At 38.8% G+C, this 18,193-nt stretch overlaps 1 protein-coding gene across 1 annotated transcript in view; it reads right to left on the reverse strand.

Moving 5' to 3' along the window:
- Positions 1-8,612, reverse strand: part of NLGN1 (neuroligin 1) — a 205,233-nt gene extending 196,621 nt beyond the window's left edge. Inside the window, exon 1 of the mRNA XM_063408223.1 lies at positions 8,009-8,612. The gene's annotated coding sequence lies outside the window, so the exon portion shown is untranslated. The remainder of the gene's footprint in view (positions 1-8,008) is intronic.
- Positions 8,613-18,193: the final 9,581 nt, after the last annotated feature.

The raw sequence follows: 18,193 nt of genomic DNA on the forward strand, positions 1-18,193 counted from the left end.
AATGCCAGAACAGTCAAGATCAGAAATTGGATCTCCAATATAGGAAGTACTAGAACAATCACTTATTCAAGAGCAAAAAGATGATGAAAGGTTGTGCATGAAATTGCTTCTATTGCTCTCCTTGATTGAGCCTTTAGTGAGGGCTTTCCAACATGCAGTTTTCAGAGTGTAAAGCTACAGAGTTTATTTATCTTCACTGTCCATAGGATGGAGTTTTGAGCTTCTCAGGTTTAAAATCTACACTGAGTAAAAAAAAGTCTTTCCAAATTCATACACTGTTTTCAGTAGACGCTTTGTTCTTAGTCTATGCTGCCTTTTTAATTTTTTTTTGATACAAATATGGAAACAATAATAAATTATTAATCTGAAATCACTGTGTGACTGTTCCCAGCAGAAATTGTACACAGTTAATTGTATGCTTGATGGTAACACAGGGGGAGACTGTCTCAGAATTCCTCTTTAATTAAAATTACATAGAATTACAGAGCACCAACTGTGATCAGCAATGAAATGTTGGTAGCACTGGCCTGTATATCTGGAAAATAATATTGGAATATTTAGAAGAATGGCTGTCCTTTATCTGAGAAAAGAAGCACATAGTCATGAATAAAATCTCATATATAAGGAAGTTATTCTTTGAGTAATTTCTGTCTCTACAATACTGTTATTTTCTACTCCTAATATCCTTGTAAAGATTACAGATCAGATAGATAAGGGAAGGCCAGTTTTCAGCTCTGCCTCTGTGCCATGTCAGGGCAAATGACACACAGAATGAATTTTCCTCATGCTGCTTTGTCAAAGTCATCAGCCTTAAGAGGAATCCCTCCTACAAAAGAAAATTTGAGTGTCTTGGGCAGTGACCTAGAGCTGGAGACATCAGTCAGGGTATGGAGCATCCAGCTGAGGCTGGTGGGACTTTGGGCTCTGGAGCTCTTCATGGGAAAAGCAAAGATCACTGCATTTTGGGCAGAGGTTTCATACCAATTGTAGTCTACAGCTGGGAATATTTGAAAGATGCAGGTATTCAGCTGGGAGAGTGTTGTTTAGGTACATATGTTATTAGCAACTGAGATTATTAAATGGTAAAATCAAAGGAAGAGAGCAAAAATATCACATTGTAATCAAGGATTGATTCCTACCATAAAGTGTCCATGAAAACTCTCATCCCTTAAAACTAAACTGGAGGAAGGATTAAGACAATACACTGTGAGGAGAACACTTTTGTGTATTGGTAAACATGTGGCAGAAAGATGCACTTTTCAAAAGTGATTATTGAAGTGTCCAACTCAGTGAAGTAAATAATTGATTTTTTTTGTACTCAGGTACTTTTCAAGATCTGACCATAAATGATACATCTTTCATTTTTTCCTACAGGCTGGGGTCAGTCCATTTTATTCATGTGCTGGAGGACACCGTAGTTACACTTTCATATGCAGATTAATAATTATTCATGGATGCAGATTAATAGTTATTTGTGTTTGGAGCTCATTCAGAACTTGAAGACTTTAGGTGTAAATGTGGCATTTCTGCCAAGGGTAGATTTATAGATGGATTTAATTTAGTTGTGTTCCACATTTTTTTGCTTTTTAATAAGTGTTGCTTTAATTAAAAATGGACACATTCATCTTTTCAAAGACATACACGAGAATAACACTGTTAAAAATCCTTCTCAAATTCAACTCAGTTCTGGTTTCAGTCACACAGAAGATCATTTTTGAGTGCTGTGATTTGTTGAGCTTTAAATTGCTAGTTCATAAAACATCTAAGTAGATCTTGCTGTACAGCAGAAAATTAACCTTATTTATATTACATATACATTAACTTTCTTGTAATTATTTCTATTATCACTTCTCTTCTGTACCTTTCTGATGTTTGTTGCATCTACTTTTTATGTCTCATCTTAATTATGTTACAGACAATTCAGGAATAGGGCTGACTTTTATTCTATGTTTGTTACATTACACAACAGGGAGCCAGGTCTGACTGTGAATATCAGTCACAATTGTCATATATAACAAAACATAATTATAGATTCAGTCATTCAAAACTGCTGTGAATTGGCCACATGACTTAACAAGCATAATTTGCAGGGAACAACCAAAATGGGAAAGGAAAAAAGCCTACCTGGAGACAACTTCACACAAAAAAGATAATTAGTTTAGCATCGACGTCACAAGCATTGCTTTTCTATATGGCAAAAAACCTTGTGACAGCTTGATGCAGATTGGTGAGTAAATCTTGGGTTTTGAACATGAAGCAGCACTACAACAGTGGAAAACTTTCAGATTAGTTAGTGCAAAACCTGTGTGTGCCCTCCACAGAACGTTGTGTGGACATGTGTATGTGTGTCTAACTCTTCCATAGGCTTCTGTAGAAAATATTTCAGTAGAGCAAGAGCCCAATCATTACTACTCTTAATAATTTTAAAGCCTTTTAGCAGCATTTGGCCTTTCAGTTCAAATCCATCAGGTGCCTTATAGATGCATTACCATTTAATAAACTAGTGCACTTAGTCCTAATATGTAAACATCCATTAATGCCTCGTTTTTAAAATGAGATATAAAACTAGATGTCCTGAGACTATTAAAGTGACTACTGAGCTTCTGTGAAGAGTTTCAGATATGTTTTTTATTTTGAAATGCAGCCTGCATCCATCAGGCTTCAGACAAATAGGATTCTCTCCCTTTGTTTGCTTTCCTATCTGTCAAACCAGGGGATCATTTTGTGCACTCTCAAACCCTTAACTACCTTTACCTGGAAATTATTTGAGATCCTGATGGAGGACTATATGAATGTTATCCTAGCATGAAAAAGGCCAAAGCTTTTACAGGTAAACACCTGGAGCAGATTCCCATTAGAGTAGGACCTCAATAGCCAGGTAGGCAGTCATTTTAAATTATTAAAGGATGATGGTTAGAAATGCAAAAGCTGACAGACTCTTCACTGTACAAGCAATGCTTGGCAGTGCTGAAAGTCAAATGAAGCCCTAAAGAGGTACTTAAATTAAAGGTCTGTCAGAATTTTATCATGCATGTTTTCAAGTATTAATAACATCACCACAAAAAATTTGACACAATTTGAACTGAGTGTCTGTGCGTAAAGGGAAAATATAATCAGCACAATTTAATGTGCAAGCAGCATCAGAAGCTGTACTTTGGAGAGGAAATCACAGAGCCAACATGAATGGGTGACAGGAGGAAGAGGGACCACGAATTTGGCTACGTGCATCAGTCAACAGGCTCACCCAAAGTGGTCAGATCTTGCTGCCCCAGCCTGGCTGGCTCTCATTAAAGAGGTTGTAATTAAGGCTGGAGCATGTGGTTGCTTTACAGGGCAGAGAAATGTGTTTTGCTGTTTGCTGATCTCCCAAGTCTGAAAACCAGTGCCAGACAGAAAGAGTGTTGCTCCCCCTCTTTCTTACCATGACAGCTGAAGGCAGATGAAATGCCAAACTCGGCATCCCAGCGTATTTTAGTACCAGTGGAGGGACAGGGGCTTGTGGAGAGCCTCAACTCTGCAATCTGCTCCTTCACACCAGTGGCACTACAGTCTGTTAAGCATAAGAAGGGATTTGCAGATGAATTCTGCATCCTTAGCAACTTAAAATTTGAGTGGATTTTTGGCTTTTTTGATTTAAAACATGCTCTGGACCAAGAACTTCGTTCTGTCAATGAAGTCCAACAGCCCATACAAGACAGAGCACCAGACTAAATGATGAGAATCATCACAGTTACAGCCTGTGAGCAAACAGCAACATCTGCTCCTAATCTGTCTCCTTTTCCACAGGAGGAATTGGAAGGGAGGAGGGAAGAGCAGAAGCATCTATCAACGGCAGTGCAGACCCCACTTGTGAGGCATGTACTCTCAGCAGCAGACACAGTGTCTGCATTCCTCAGAGTCAGCATCTGCATCCCTCCCTCCCAGAAAGGGAGCAGCAGCACTCCTGTGCTGCTGTGAGGCTGAGCACGTTAAAAACTGAGAGATGCTCAAACAGCCCTGGGGACTAAATGAGGGTTTAAGATTGACAGATCGATGTGCCAGGCAATGTGTGTATGAGAGAGCAGTGGATGAGAATTCATTTGTGAGCAATCCTTCATGGATATTTCATACAACACTAACTGCTTACAAGTCCAGTTCTGGTCCCAGAGTACACGGGCTGGGTAATGATTTGTGTTGCCATATTTTAGGTCTTGCTTAGGATTTGAGGGGATCTTATGCACTAAGGGTGCATAAGAGTCACTGATTTTTGCTATAGCCAAATTAAAGTTAAATTATTACCTGACCAAAATTAAGAATAAGACAAGAAGATTAAAATATTTTACCTTTTACAACTAAGCCTTGTTTCCAGACTGGGGAAGGCACACTTTGTGTAGCTGCTGACCAATTTTAAGGTAAATCTTGCATCTAGACTAGATATTATATACGTGCAGGTCAGCAAATGGGCAAATCCACCACTGCCATAAAGAGGGAAAGCCCCAGTGCTCCTTCACTGCTTGCAAGAGCTTCTATGACTCTTGTTTTTGGTGCCTGCTCAAGTTCAATATTTACTGAAAACAGTAGGAATGGAAGGGTTAAACAGAAAGAATAATGCATCCAGACTGGGGGAAAAAGGCATTTGTATTATTTCTGACTTTTCACACTCATAGAATTTGAAAACACCTTCATTTTTTAAACAGCAAATTTGCAGATCATTAGCTGGTAATGTGCACTACTGCCTTTGGGTCTTTTGAAAACAAAAATGAAAAATGATCTAATTAAGCCTGGTCTACTGGTTGCAGCACATACCAGACATCCAAATTTGATTACTGACTCCAGTGCTTGTGCTGGCAAGGTTTGGACCACAACATTGTGGCAGTGGCATGCAGCAGCTGATGGGAGTGGGATTATTGAACAGTGTTCTAAAATGAAATCTTCTAATCAAGCTCAGATATTTGAGTGGCACAACACAAAATGCTCTCCAGAAGCTGCTGTGGAAGATCTTTCTTCAGAGATCTCTGGACTTTTTGATGTAGAGGCCATCCTGGGCATTTTAGAACTCACTGGAGTTTATATCCCATGGACTCTATGGGTATCTGACAGTTGTTCTGCACCATTTAGAGCCCAGTCTCCCTAATGCTCCAATTTCAACATCCATTCAGTTTAGAATTTATTTTATTTTTTCCACAGCTATTTGTTTGAAGGATTTTACACTGCCTAAAATCTACCAGACTACAGAAAATGAAGGTTTTGAAGGACAGGTTAGCAGAAAATTAGACAGCTAAGCTGACCTTTTGCTGGGCCTCTCTCTTTCCTGCTACTCATACCCAAACACATACAACTAAGTTTGTGAACTCTTCAGTTCTGCACATACAACAAGTGCTAGAGTTTCAATACAGAAGAGCAGGTTCACAAAAATGCAGGACCTCTGATCCTGCTCCTCCTCTGGGGAGTGCAGGGTCTCAGCAGACAGGGCTTCTATCGACCCAGCAGACATCCCAGCAGTCTTGAGTGTCTGGTGATCATAAAAATTTAAATTTTCCCTGTCTCTCTGTGCCTCTCGGAAGCAGTAAAAGTCTAATTACTGCCTGCACTCTTCTATTGGCAGGGAAAGGAGAACAAAACTGTCACTTGTACGCCAGAGAAAATTAATCCCAGTCCTATAAATTACAGAGATTTATTAGTGTTGTAAATGTGCTTCTTCCCCTCTAGTCTAACTGCTGTGTTCTTAGAGCCCTTCTTCTCTCCCCTGCAGTTGTCAGAGAGGGAGACAGGTTTTCCCTGACATGGACACTTGTTCTCAGCAGACTGAGATCCCTCCTCTGAGCCTACCTACTAAAGCATTTTCTGACAGCTACCACTCTCTGCTGAATTTCAGTAAACTGAGGAGTCTCTTTTGAGTCTGTCTAAGAAGAGAAGGACTCAACAAACCTGACACCATTAGCATCTGTTGTGGCAATTATACAGCAATTTAGGAGAGCTATCAAGGCCCACTGGGTGAATAGCCCAAATTTCAAATTATTTCCTAAAACATGTTGTTAAAACAAGACAGAGTGATTTCTGTAATGGCTAATTCACTATCACAGATCTTTGAGATTTCATAAGAATGTCCCTTGCCATATTCTGTCATGGACTTGTGTAAAAATGTCCTGACTTCATAAACCAGGAGGATCTGAATTCTCATAATTAGCTCTGAACAACCTGTGCCCTGATTTCAGCTGGGATAGAGTTAATTTGTGCACTTAGGGTGAGAATGATGTTGACAACACACTGATTTTTTTAGTTGTTGCTGAGCAGTGCTCACACTAAGGCAAGGACTTTTCAGCTCCTCCAGCAAGGAAGCTGGGGGGGCATGAGAGGTTAGGAGGGGACAGAGCCAGGACAGCTGAGCCCAGCAGGCCAAAGGGATATTCCAAATATTCCATCTCCTGTGGCATCACGCTCAGCATGGAACCTGGGGGGAGCTGGCTGGGGGTCACTGCTCACTGAGCATCAGCCAGGGGCCACGAGCAATTGCTCTGTGCTCCACGTGTTTGGCATGTCCTCGTTTTATTTATCACAATTGTTGCTATTATTTCATTTAATTTCTGTCATATTTAACTGTCTTTATCTCAATTAATAATTTCACTTTTATATTTCCTTCCCCAATTCTCTCCCCCAGGGAGGAGTAAGTGACTGGCTCTGTGCTGCTTAGCTGCCTGCTGGCTTAAACTACCACAGGAGAGCTTTCAAAGGAGATTTTCAATTTATCAAAATCATCAAATCTTGCAAATTTTGGCCCAGCTGGTGGGCTTTCATTCATATGCTTAACATACAGTAGAGGATCATAAGTCAGTCATAAAATGGTGACAAAATCTCTGTTCAATTATTGGGTAGGAAGTTAAATGCTCAAATTTGCCTTCCTTAATCTTCTCTGAAAAGACTGCATGCTTCTGTTTAAGTTAAGTAGTTGATGTTCTGTGTGATGAAAAACTTCTTAATTAAGAGCCTTTCAGTCTACAAGTTTCATCTCAGTATCTGGCCAGCTTCCCTGCCACCCCAAATATTAAGAGAGAAGCAAGCAGCAACTCTACCAGTCCTATCTGGTAATTTGTTTTACTCCCTGACCATCAACCATACAAAGAGTGTGTTTAAGATTCAGAACTCTGAAGCACATCTTCTTGAAGGGATGAGAGTGCTCAGGAAAGGAGCCCCTTGTTACCATTTTCATAGCCCTGAAAAAATATCAAATCTGCATAGCTTCATGATCAACAGACATAATTTATGAACAGAATAATATGCTTGACATTTCAAACTTTTGATTTTACTTGGTAATAGGGTTTCCTAAGGGTCAGCTCAAGCAGATCAGCATCTTTGTATGCTTGCAGAAAACAGAGGAGATTGGGTTATTTTAATTTTAGTTTAGCTCCACAGAGCTTCACCAACAGGCAATGCTGCCTCCCTTCTGGAGGGAGGTGGAGTAGTCTTTAATTTATTTATATTTTTTCATGGCAGAATAAATGCAGATGGGTTGGCATTTGGGGAAATTCAGTTGCTTAAGAGACACTTTTAAAGAATTTTCTGAATTTTTCCTTTTATAAACACAACATTTTCTATGTTTATCAAACTGAGATCAGTCAGTGAAAAAAAAAAAGAAACATCTTTGTACTTGGTGAAATACATAGGGTTAGAAAACATGCAAAAAGGTGTACAGAGAAACTTTAAAAGAGTGTTAGTTTAAATAGTATGGACAAAATTCAGTCAAAAGGTGGGATGCAACATATCAAAAGTCCATTTCAAGAAAACAAAACCCCTCCTTTTTAAATATTGTTACTGTTTTGTATCAAAACGTAGAACTTAACAACATTCTTTCTTTTAAAAAATTAAAAATATATATGTATAACAACAAGCAAGAAGACAAAACACATCAAAAATGGGAATTAAAAAAACAAAAAAAAACTCTTCAAAAGAAGACAAGAAGTCAAAAAAAGAGGGGAGAAAAAAGATTTTCAGGGATCCTTGTCATGCAAATCAGTTTGGCGGCAAAAAATACCTTCATCTTCAGCACCGTCATTATCACCTAAATCATCTGTCTGTTTCTTTGTAAGGGGACCTAGGATTAAGAACGGAGAAAATGGAGGAAAAAAGACAATTCAAGAATATACAAGACTGAGGAAAAAAACAGCGAATATTAAATTCCCACGGACGTTTCAAGAAAAACATTTGCAGGGAGGGAAATCTTAGTTTATAACAACCCATTTTTCATTAAGTTTTTCAAACATTACAGCAAAACCTTCCCTAGGGGGTATGGCTATTAGAAACATCTAGCACGAGAATCAGAGAGTGCCCAGTGCTTTATTGTTTTTAAATGAAGAATCAAAGCTTGTTTACTAAAAGCATACCCCGCCATAGACTCTATTTATCCACCTCATTTAATTGTTTTTTCCTGTTGCTGTTATTAGGAATAGTGGAGACAAGAACTGCCAAATTACCTCTTGCATCTGATGCAATAAGGTGGTTAATAAAAGTCTTGACAGTTGGTTAAAACAAGATTTTCTGTCAAATGCTAATTCACATTTCTAAATTCAACCATTTAAGCTCATGTTTTATATAAAGATAAGCACAGGTTTAATTTGGGGGGAGCTTTTTTGACACATTCATCACATTCTCTTTCAAACAGAACCGTAGATACCCTTGAAACCTTTGACTACCTGCTGAGATATTTGTAAAGAAACATGAAAATCTATATGTAAACCAGAAACAAGAGTGAAATCCTAGACCAACTGAAGACAATGACTTTTGCCATTGATTTCAATGGGGCCAGAGTTTCATGCAAAAAAGTTGTATTGAACTGAAATTTTAGCTTGGGCAAGGCATCCAGGTTCATAACTTCTTATCTCCATAAAAGGATGATGAGACAAAATTCCTTTATGCCCAACACCTGTATTATTAACAAGTATTTATAGATTTATTATATTTTCCAATGGGAAAGCTGCCCACTCCTTTACTGAGTAATAAAAATATACACCAGAAGGAAAGTCAAAGGCCACTCTGAAAATATTTCCATGTCGTATATTTTACACACTTACGCACAAACAAAAGACAGTTGGAACTCAGCATTATCTTTCCTTTTTTTTCAGAGCTCTCTCATTTCCATGACATTCTGTAATTTGCATGCGAAAAAGCAATCAGTACGAACACAGGGCTAAGGAACAGAAAAAGAAAAAGCCAGCCAAGCACAGAGTAGAAAACAAGAACTTCCTCATGCATAAAATAGCAATAGACAAAAACAACAACAAAAAGGAGATGAACAGTGTGTGTTGATATTTGCAGTAGATGTAGGCAAGAGACATGCATTAAGTCTAAGCACTGTGGAATATTAAAACATTTGTATTTTAAAAGCTCTCTGTTATTTTACAGGATATTAGTCAATCAGCGTTAAACTTGTCATTTATAGGCAAAATACCATGTATCTGAGTGATGCATTTTTTAAAAGAAATCATAAAATGTTTTTACCAGGTGCATGGATTTAAGAAACAGGAAAAAAAAAAACCATGAAGTACCATGAGACTTTAACTGTGAATGTAGGAACTGGACCGTATTATTGAAAACCAAAGCTCAATACCTTAATTCCTGCATCAGCCAGGAGTATAGTTTTTAACTCATTCTAGATACAGAACACTAGAATTATACATCATAAATAAAACACATTTTATAATCACACCTGTAGCAATCAGTCTGTTCAGTGGAAAGCCTTGGTAATGCAAGTTTTTACTGCTACAAGCCCTGGATATAATCTTTGCAATATTTGGTATCTGGATAATGTGCCCTGATCCAAACTCACACATTCAAATATCTCTCTGCCCAGCATTCTCATACCATAACAACTTTACTTCCGAAAGAATAAAATCAGAAAAATAAAAACTCTATGCAAAGAATGACAATGATTTCATGATGTGTTTTCAGCAAAGAGAGCAGGAAGAGTGAATTAAGATCGGTAAGAGCTGTGTAATTAAGAATGGAGATCCAGAGACAGGCAAGGATATATATATTTATACACACACACACATGTTGTTAATAGCTTCTTATATTTTAAATTTTAAAAGTCACCAGAAAAGGACAAAGTGGCATCTGGAAGGGCAAACAACACACATTTCTCCAAATAACTTGCATAGAGATGGGCAATTTATTTTCTAGATGAAACCAAGACAATGTATGTTACATTTTTTTCTTTTTAATAGCTGGCCTTTGGCAGGTATTTTGTGTAGATCAGGGTTCCACATCTCTACTTCAATTACAAAGTGCATCGACCATTTCAATGTAAATGTCTGGTCTCTTACCATTTCTGATTTTACAATGTGGTGAAGCATGACTAGGACTAGCTTTATAAGTAAGCTGCGTAATTTTCATGTTTATACAGTTCTGAGATGCTATGAAAAACATTTTTTAAGAATTAGACCATCTTTCTTAAAATAATAGAATTGATTAGGTTGGAAAAGACCCTTAAGATGGAGCCCAGGCATTAACCCAGCACTGCTAAGGCAGCCACTAAGCCACGTCCCCAGGAGCCACACTCACACATCTTTTAAACACCTCCGGGGATGGTGACTCAACCAGCTCCCTGGGCAGCCTGTTCCAGTGCTTGACAACTCCTTTTTGCAAAGGGGCTGACCTATTTTTAAGCTGCCATAAATTAACCATGTTTTTTGATACAGCTGCAGATCTGTCTCACGACAGAGGGGCTCTGCTGGCCACATCCCCTGAGCAGGAGGACTCATCCCTGTGGAGACCCGTGGCACAGCCACCAGGCACCCCTCACACACCTGAGGGACAGGGGAGAGATCATTTCTCCCACAAGTTCACTGCAAATATAATGGACAACATTTATTACATCTTCAGAGAGGTTTTTTTGCTTCCTAGACCTGCAAGGCTCCGAGTCCAAGAAACCAAAGCAGAGCTCGGCCCTCACGTAGTGAGTGTGAACCTCCCTGTATTTTATCTAAACACACAGAGGGGGCTGTGAAGCTTAATTTATATTTTTTTTAATTGCTAGGCAATCCCTGAAAGCAGCATCAGCTCAAGAGCCAGCTTGCACAGGGCTGTCTAAAAGGGCAACATCAAGAGGTTCAGCCTGGGGTAGTGAGAGAGGAGCAGAGCTCTGCTGTGACCTGCGCCACCTGTCTCATGTGCAGATGTTAAAGACACTTTCTGAAGTCGTGAAAAGCAGCATTAAGAGAAGCTCTGGATTAGAATTCCACCCCTTTTCAGCAATAGCTCTCATTCTAAAATCAGTAAGAAATGGCTTTTACTTCTGATTCTCCAGATAACTGATTACTCTGACTAACAGCCTCGCTGTGTCGGGATGATCATAAAGAAAGATTGATGTTTGGAGTCCTCACACAGGAAAACAGGCTGAAATCACAAGCAGATAAACAGAATAAAATCTTATGGCAAGAACCTAAAAAATGTAGCAGCTATAGCTTTTTAAGTAAAAATAAATCAGAACTAAAATTCCCTAGTAGGTGTATAATTTTGAGATATTTTCTGCAGCTTTCAATTAATATTCTACAGATAGTTTATGATTTTGTAAATTAAACGTATACCCCAACTAGGTTTATTTCTTTAGCACTGACTGTTCATTCAATATGTGATTATTTAGGGTTCTTCCATCATTTTAATATTCTTTTTAGGTAACAGAAACTAATTTTAAGAATATTAATACTAAGACATAATGGACTATGGGCCAATGAAATAAAAAGGAATATTTTACAAAACTATGATTGCCAGAAGTCTTTTGTTCCCAGTTATTTTTCATTGTTGTTCTACTGTAGCCTTCTCTTTACCTTTTGTGAAGGCCCAGTTAATCTTACTTTTTGAGCATTTCACTTCCAAAAATGGGCATCCATTATAAAAAAGGATTTTACTGTGTAAACTCATAAACCCTCAAACAGATAATGCTGCCTTACTGTGCCAGACTAAATTTTAGCTAAAGTTTACGTAATAAATATTAAATATCAACAAAGTAATCAGGTACTGTGACTAATGGGGGAAAAAGAGGATACTAAAGCCTCCAAAATGCTGATGCAGAGATGATTTACTTACCAAAAGGCTCTCTAAGGTTTAGTCTCATTTAGTCTCATGTTGGTGCATACCCATAACTCTCATTAATGCTAATGGGAAATTGGACCCCTAAGTCACTTTATAAAGGGGAAAAAAGTGATTATTGCATTTTATGTTTCCTAAAGGCAAGGAATAGTCTTGCTACAAAAGCTAAAGAAACTCTGTGTGCAGGAGGCACTCCTAACTCATTTAATTTAAAAATAGTTCTTGCATTATTTAAATTATTATTCAAATATTTATTCTGTTTGTATTGCAATCAGTGCTAACACGATGCATTTTTAGATCTTGATAGTGACTACTGTGTGCTTGCAGATGCCTTTCCTTTGCTCAGAATAAGAGAAATAACACACCTCCTGTCCAGTTAGCTAAAGAGTAATTATGCACTCAGAAATAATTAAATCCAGCCATATTAATTCTGGTTTTTATCATTCTCTTTGATGAAGGACTAAGGTACTTTAGCTCCCAAATACATTAAAGCTGATTATAAATTCTCTCTTTATGGGCTGGATTGGGCAGAAATTATCTGTGGCCTTTCGGACCGCAGGAGTGTGGGAGGCACGGAAGCTCTGGATGTCATTATCTCTCTGGCCTGGGAAAGCTATTCATCATCAAATAGAGTCGTGCTGCAAGTTGACACCATTTTGTAAAACAACAGTGCAAATCCTCTAAACTTAATAAATCAGTGCTGCTGTACACAGGCACTGTTCGGGCCAAAGTGTTCTCCTTCGGTAATGAGGAAAGTGGGGAAGGAAAAAGGACCTTTTACATCAGGTTAAGTAGGCTCCATGGATCCAGCCATTTAGAAATCACCACAGCAGTAATTATTCTCTGAGGTAAAGGTGTCTGCTTGATGGAAAGGGGAAGAGATAAGATTGAGGCTGGCTGCTGAAATTATGCTCGTAGAAATGCTCACCAGGAGGGCTGCAACACTGTGGAATGTGATATTACATATTTATCTTCAAACTTATCTAAGTGCCCCCAACCAGCTACTGCTATTTCCTCTTCATTAGCCCATTTCTTAATTAAGCATTGAAAACCTGTGAAGGGAAATTACCTCATCTTTTTAGACTCTACCTTTGGTTCCAAATATAAAATAATCAATTCTTTGTTATTTCTACCATCGTTTTTGTGCAACAGATTCTCCAGCTAAAAAAAAACCAAACCAAAACTTGTGTTGAATTATCACTGTCTAGCAGATGTTAGCTGAGGCACAATAACATGTTGTACCTATCTCCAGTTTTCAATTTAAAAGAAATTAATAGAGTTACAATTAACAATCTTCACACCTCAACATTTTCTCTGAATAAAAATCAAATTCTTATATGTTGAGATTGAAATATAACTCTCTCTATATATGCATATATATAAATGCAATGACAGAAGAGAAAGTTACAGCACAATAGTTATCTGATGAATAATTTTATGAAGTCATCTTCTTTCACTTGAAAATTAGAAAGCTCTCAGCAAAAATAAAAGACCTAGGATTCCTTAGAAAAGATAAATTTGGAAGGTATAAAAGGCAGCTAGGTCTAAGAAGCACTTAAATGAAAAAAAATCTCATTTTGTCATTTTGCTGCAACAGACAAAACAATCTTTAAATTTCTTTTTTATTTCCCTTTTTACTGTCCTGATTTTACCACACACTCACTCCTTTCCTTGTTATTCACACACACCCCCACTGATTAAATTCCTTTTATTTCCATATTGCACTTATTTGTAATATTCATTCTTATCAGCAGGGCAAAGCCCTGGCCGACTTTGCTTTTTGATGGCAACATTTGCATTCATATTTTAACAACAAATGATGGCACAAACCTCAGTAGTTTCACATCTCACTACCTGATTTGCGATGACAATCAAGCTCTGTAATTAGAGCTGCAAGTAACTCAAATTTGCATCTGCAAGTGAGTGACAGGTACAAATTGAACCCACAAAAGGGTTGCCAACTTTCTTTGAAAATTTACATGTATAAATGCTTTGTCACTAAAGAAGCTATTCTGACACTTCAAGACTAACTCCTGCTGTGCCTTTTATAACAGCATATTGCTGAAGTGTCACACAGAAAGAATATCTAATCCCAAACCTTTTTATTCACAAGATTAATCACACTGGCTGGATCTTGATTTCCTTTAAATCTGAAGGAGTTTCATTACTGCATGCTAGATATGTGTGAATTTAAATAAGATTAGAATCTGGGAATGTAGGGAGAGTTTCACTCTTCTGCTTCCTGTTTTAGATGCAGCCTGAAATTCTCTGTATTCTCAGAGGCACGGGCACTTTATGTTCCCATGTCCTGAGAACAGACCCTTAGTAAATCCCACTCCCTTCACAACAGGTCACTCTATAAATCCAATTCCATTTCTAGGGGCTTTTGGTTCCATGGTCTGCCTTGCACTGAGCCGTGCAGGGTTCCAGGGAAAGCAGGGTCAGAGCAGGTGGGTGGGTGGGAGAGGCCCATGGGGATACCTGGGTGAGCTCCCTGCTCACCCTGACAGGCCTGGGGTGAGCACACAGGTCATGTCTGGGGTGGATCTAGGACAGGGGAAGAGCCAAAACCCTGGGAGTTATTCTACACATCCTGATTTCTGAGACACTCCGACTTTGGCTCTAGCCAGTGGGGAAAAGATATGCTAGAGAGGGGAAAGAGGAGTGACATTTATTCACTTTATTTTTCCCAGTGGAGGTAAGGAATGCAACAGACACTCAGGATAAAGGAGTGGGTGTCCCACCCACCTGAACTAGACATGAGAAAAAGAATGTTTGGAAGGCACCAAAACTCTGCTGGCCAAGGCTGGCCCAGAGGAACAAAGCCCATGGAACACTAACCTCTAGCCAGGAACTCATCAGGAGTGCTCCAGAGGTGAGGGATGGGTGGGTAAGAGACGTGAGAAATGGAAGTTGTGAGCTGTTATATTGGCATTAACATCAGCATTTACGACTCCAGTGCCACCTCACGTGCTTGTGTCACAAGTTCACGCAGATTTTACCTTTCTATTTGCATTGATAATTCATGGTTTTTTTAACAGACACCCATTCCCCAGGGTGGCACAGTGCTGTAAGGAGCTGAGTGCAGCATTGCATGGCTGTGCCACCACCTGAGCTCTGAGATCATGAATCAGTTCTCCCTCTCTCCAGGTAATGACCACAATCCAGACCCTAATGAAGACTTATGGTCATGCTTAACTTTAAGCTTCTGAGTAAGTTCTCCCAAGTCAACAGGCTAAATCCAATAATATTAAGATAGATTCACTACCATTAACAGAACTGCTCTATTTGCATCTGGGCCAGGAGGTCAGCTCAGGAGTAAACGATAAACAGACAGGAGCATCCCAAATTTCTACCTTCCCTCAATTATTCTGTGGATAAATCTAATCAACAAATAGAATTTCAATCTTTTGAACATACCACCAAAGCTCTGCAATGAAATTAAATTCTCTTTTTATAAATGCATTACTTCTTAGTCTGTGTACATACAAATAAAATTCTGCATTCATTTTTCACAGCTCTCATAATCAAATTGCTTCCTAATTTTAAAGAAGACATGAACTTCTTTTAGACTACAAGCTTTTAAAAATTGATCATATTTAGCTCATGCAATAGAACTAAAAATCTGTAATTTAAAGACCCAAATTTTCAGTTCCCAAAGGAGAATTTACAACTGCCATTAACACACCAACATTAATCTTCACTTTCCTTTGAAGTTCTCTCTAGCATTGTTGTAATAAGTGCAAGTCAGGATGCAGTGAGTGCATCCTTTATATAAGGACACACAAAGCCACAGCTGAAAAAAACCCCATCAATTTAGGGGAACTGGTAAGATTTGTTCTATTTTTTTCTGCTTTTTGGGGGAATTTGTGTTATCTTGATTCAGATGCTAGGATGGGTCATCTACAGCAATAAACTACACTATGAAAAAGCATTCTCTGTTGTCTCTTGACTTATATACAAAAATAACAGTAAAAAAGAAATTATTTCACTTTTATTTCATTGCTGCCTTCTGTTATCAGCCCAAAACAACAACTGGATAAATAAATTCTCTAATCTTGTCCCTAAACATCTCTCTCTGCAAAGAAAGGATCCCAGAGCCGGGAGAGAACAGGTGAGATCACTCTGAGATTCCTGCACCAGTAATTTCCTTTGCTAGGGACAACCCTGGCTGCTGGAAAAACCTTCTTGCTGACCCTTCTTGCTAACTGCAGGGGCTGGTGTTGCAGCAGCTGTATGGCTTTGTTTATGGCACAGCTGAGCATACAGCCCAGCTCTCTCCAGGCCCAGTTTCACAGCCCGAACAGCAGAGCAAAATTGGTCTTCATGTAACCATGTAATTGAACATTGCAGAGCAAATGAAGTTAATTGTGCATAATATTTTCATATAGAGTTTGGAGTGAAATAAGTTCTCCCACCCCTCTTCCCAGTGCTCCTCATGTCATCTGGTTTCAAGGCACATGCTCGAGCTCTGTGTAACTGCAACCTGTGCAGTGTTTGACAATGTGAAACTCTCACTCCTGCAGCCACAGGCATCAGGAATGACATGCAAGTCTCATTTTCTCCATTTTCTGTTTGAGCCACTATCAGTAAAACGACCCCAGCTACTTCACAGAGATGAATTCCTTCAGAAAAGTGGCAAAGGGGAGAAGAAACTTGTTTTATTCAGCTGGCTGTAATCCAACCCTGTCCTCTCAAACACTCAGCAGACAGAGGGGCAGGGAGTTTAGAGGTAAAGCTCTTATTGATCACCCTTTCAATGTCCTTGTGCTAACTCTGAATCACTGTATTTCTTGAATAACTTAAAGAAAATCTGATTCTACAGTGAGAAACCAGGGTGGAGGTTGTGTATTCTGAGTAAATCCCAGCAGGTTAAGCTGGGCAGAGCTGCACCCTCCCATTGTTAAATGTCAAGGCTTGTCTCCAGCACGGGCCAGAACCTCCCAAACCAATGCTGATGCTGGCACTAAGTCCCAGGGCTGTCCCTTGTTGGTCTCCTGTGATCTCAAGAGCAGAAAGAGCAATTCTGACTTATTTCCAATTTTTGCATGTACAGTCATGTTCAAATGCTTTGAAAAACATTCACCCAATACAGTTTCTTCCTTTGAAAGGTGGAGGTGGAGGATTTTCATTCAATTATATATGGCTACATAAATAAATGTGTACACATACAGACAAGCAGGCTCTCCTATGTGCCTTTTTAACACAGGCATTTCTTCCTACACTACTGAAGCTCTGAGTAAGACTGGAACAGAAACGCACTGAAGAAATTAATACTGATACTAATAACCTGGTGCTCAGAACTACAGTCTTTCCATTAACTTGGGTCTTAGAAAGAATAAAGGTACTTCAAGTCAAATGTTTCTCTGCTATTTGAAGCTTTCAGAGCATCCTTTTAAACCATTTAATTTGGACTGTGGTCACCAGCTTTTAGAAACATTATTGTATCTGCTCTCATTACCACACCTTTGACAGAATCTAAGTGCATAGCTCTGAGGAATGGTGATGGGAGAGCTGAGGGGACAGCATTTATGTAAAAGGTTGTCAGAAGGAAAGTGCCTGGCCCCACTTATCTCCTCATATTTACATTCTGTATTTTTAGAAGAGCATAATTTTAGGCAGGAAATCTCAAAACATCTCCGCAATGGAGCACTCACAAAACCAGAACAGCACAGCCAGCACTTGAAGATTAGTGGGATCAAATACTTGTCATAAGAAAAATCATTTTCATTTTGACATGTTTTCAGTGCTAGCACGGTACCTGTTTTGGAAGTACAGTTGACTTGCTCTGCATGTTACATTAAGGATTCCCAAAAGAATAGAAAAAAAAAATCCTTATACTGAATGGAGCATGAAAGGAAATCAGCACATCACTTCTAATCTAGCAGAACTCCCAGACAGGCAGTGATACTTGGGACCACTTATTTACACAGCTACTGTCGACTCCTATATGGACAGAAGGCTCCAAACCCTTCTGCTAGAAAATTTCCCTTCATGCTTCCTGTTTAATAATTGAGTATCTTAACACAGAAGCTGGTGAATAGAAAAGGAGCATCAAAATGAAACAGATCTAAAAAATGTCAAGTCTAGAACTACAATATATTATTTACAAAAAGCATAGCAAATTTAAGAG

Source organism: Prinia subflava, chromosome 11, assembly GCF_021018805.1.
Source record: "Prinia subflava isolate CZ2003 ecotype Zambia chromosome 11, Cam_Psub_1.2, whole genome shotgun sequence".
Classification (NCBI taxonomy): Eukaryota; Metazoa; Chordata; class Aves; order Passeriformes; family Cisticolidae; genus Prinia; species Prinia subflava.